Source organism: Sphaerodactylus townsendi, linkage group LG10, assembly GCF_021028975.2.
Source record: "Sphaerodactylus townsendi isolate TG3544 linkage group LG10, MPM_Stown_v2.3, whole genome shotgun sequence".
NCBI classification, from domain to species: Eukaryota; Metazoa; Chordata; class Lepidosauria; order Squamata; family Sphaerodactylidae; genus Sphaerodactylus; species Sphaerodactylus townsendi.
Genome location: NC_059434.1, coordinates 88,493,362 through 88,496,128, shown reverse-complemented (window position 1 = coordinate 88,496,128; position 2,767 = coordinate 88,493,362).

The following is a 2,767-nucleotide window of genomic DNA, read 5'->3' as shown; positions in this document are numbered from 1 at the left end:
CAAGAGTAAACAAGGGAAGAAAGGACAGGTGTAACTGACCCCTTTCTTAGCCTGCTCGCCAGGGGTGCGGTGGAGATACAACAGATACAGCAGGGGCCGCGTCTGCTCCCCTGGCCAAAGCGTGGTCTCCAGATGTACTGCATCAGTGAATGGTGGAATTCATTCTTGTTGGTTTTCCAGACTTTAACTTGATATCCAGATATGCTTCTTGGCCCCTAAGAGGCTGTTTGTGTCCAAAGAGTACACTTCCTTGGTTTACCACAAAATGCTGTCCTATTTTGAACTCTGGTTTTTCTCTTATCTCAAAACATTGGCATTTGCAGTGCAGACGTACCCTGGAGGGGGTGGGCCCCCCTCCCATGATCAAGGCCCCACTCCCCAAAGCGAGGCTCCCATGTTGGGCTGCTCCAGGGGGCCAAGGCGCTTCCCCCAAGCGGCAGGGACGTGGCCCAACCACGGACCGAGGCCACGTCCTTCCCACAGATGCTTGGCTGGGAGGCAGGGTCAGTCACGCTTCTGCAGCCTGGCTGGCTGGCAGGAAGGCACAGGGTGGGGCACAAGGAGGGCCTGGTTGGCTGGCAGGGGACCAGGAGGCAGGCCCCAGCCAGGCCAGGAGGAGTTGAGAATAAAACTGCAAAGATTGTCATGCCCTTATATAAAGCCGTGGTGCGACCGCACTTGGAGTCCTGTGTCCAGTTCTGGTCGCCGCATCTCAAAAAGGATATTGAAGAGATAGAAAAAGTGCAGAGAAGGGCAGCGAGGATGATTGAGGGACTGGAGCACCTTCCCTATGAGGAGAGGCTGCAGCGTTTGGAACTCTTTAGTTTGGAGAGGAGACGTCTGAGGGGGGATATGATTGAAGTCTATAAAATGATGGATGGGGTAGAAAATGTTGACAGAGAGAAATTTTTCTCTCTTTCTCTACAATAATACTAGAAACCAAGGGGGGCATCCACATTGTGAAAATGCTGGGGGGAAGAATTAGGACTAATCAAAGGAAACACTTCTTCACGCAACGTGTGATTGGTGTTTGGAATATGCTGCCACAGGAGGTGGTGATGGCCACTCACCTGGATAGCTTTAAAAGGGGCTTGGACAGATTGATGGAGAAGTCGATCTATGGCTACCAATCTTGATCCTCCTTGATCTGAGGTTGCAAATGCCTTAGCAGACCAGGTGCTCAGGAGCAGCAGCAGCCGCAGAAGGCCATTGCGTTCACATCCTGCCTGTGAGCTCCCAAAGGCACCTGGTGGGCCACTGCGAGTAGCAGAGAGCTGGACTAGATGGACTCTGGTCTGATCCAGCAGGCTAGTTCTTATGTTCTTAGGGGGAAGACATAAAGGGGGTGAGGACCTGTTTAAACCCTGGTGGGAGGCAGTTGGGGCTACTCCTATCTCAGAGCCGGCCCAGAGAGAGGGCCACAAGGGACAAGCAGGGAGTGCCCCAACTTGGAGGGGGAGAGAGATCTGGGTGAGCACACACACCCCATTCCCATCTGGGGCCTGCAGCTGGGACCCGGGAGGAGGCTCTGGCTGGCGGGCTCAGCCTCTCCCTTCTCTCCTTGGTTTCTGCTGCTGCCCTTCCCTGGGGCAGTCCATGCTGAGCCAAGCCTCCCCCCACCCCCCAAAAAACCATTCTGCTTCCTGCTCATTGTGGGAAAGCTGATCCCCAGCTGAACCCAACGCCCTCCCTGCGGAGAGTCCCCCTCTGCTGCCATTGAACTGATTGCCCGAAAATCCAGGAAGACAAAACAGATTTCCAGTGGGGGGGTGGATTTTTCTGGGATCCGGCTTCACATCGGTCTCTCTTGATCTGCATTCCAAGCCAAGCAAGCAAATCCTGGGCTGTCGGGTGGAGGGCTTTCGGAGCCTGAATCAACGGGCCCTTGTGGGTTTTCCGGGCTGTGTGGCCGTGGCTTGGTTGTGTTGGTGAAATGTTAAGAGCAAAAATGACCAGACCACTGTCTCACAGCCTGGAAAACCCGCAGACACCAAATTGTGGGACCTCGGTTCAGGTTCAGGGGATTTCCGATGGAAGCTCTTCATCTGCTTGGATTCCACCTTGGCCCCCTCCACTGATTGTGCCCGGAGCCAGCGTGGTGTGGTGGTTAAGAGCAGGTGAATCAATTTTGGAGAACCAGGTTTGAGTCCCCATTGCCCACATGAGTGATCTGGTGAACTGGGATTGTTTCCCTGCTCCTGCACATGAAGCCTGCTGGGTGACTTTGGGTCAGTCACAGTTCCGTCTGAATTCTCTCAGCCCCACTGGCCTCACAAGGGTGGGGAGAGGGAGAGAAAAGGAGTTTGTAAACCACTTTGAGACTCCTTACAAGAGAGAAAGGCGGGGTGTAAATCCAAATGCTTCTGCTTCTGCTCTGTTGCCCTTGCTGATTCCAAGTGGGTAGCTGTGTTAGTCCGTAGTTGCAAAGACACCTTAAGGGCTCACAACATCTTTTCCAGCCCAGGCACCCACCAGCTCGCGCTCCGTGTGACTCGTGACAGCAAAGATGCCGCGGGGCTCCTGCTGCAGCCAACTTTGCTCAGCCCAAGGCACTGAGGGCCAGCTTTGCCTGGTACACAGCCAGAACAGTGGGAGGGGGGGCTCCAAATGTGTGTGTGAGTTGGGGGGTGGGAGTCTGACCACGCTTACGGGCTAAAGGGGAGAATGCCGGTTGTTGCATGTGCCTCACCTGGGCTTGTGGGAATGGGGCTGGGGAGAACTTCTGCTCAGTGTTGACCCCGTGGGGGTGTCTCCTCCCCTCCCCTCC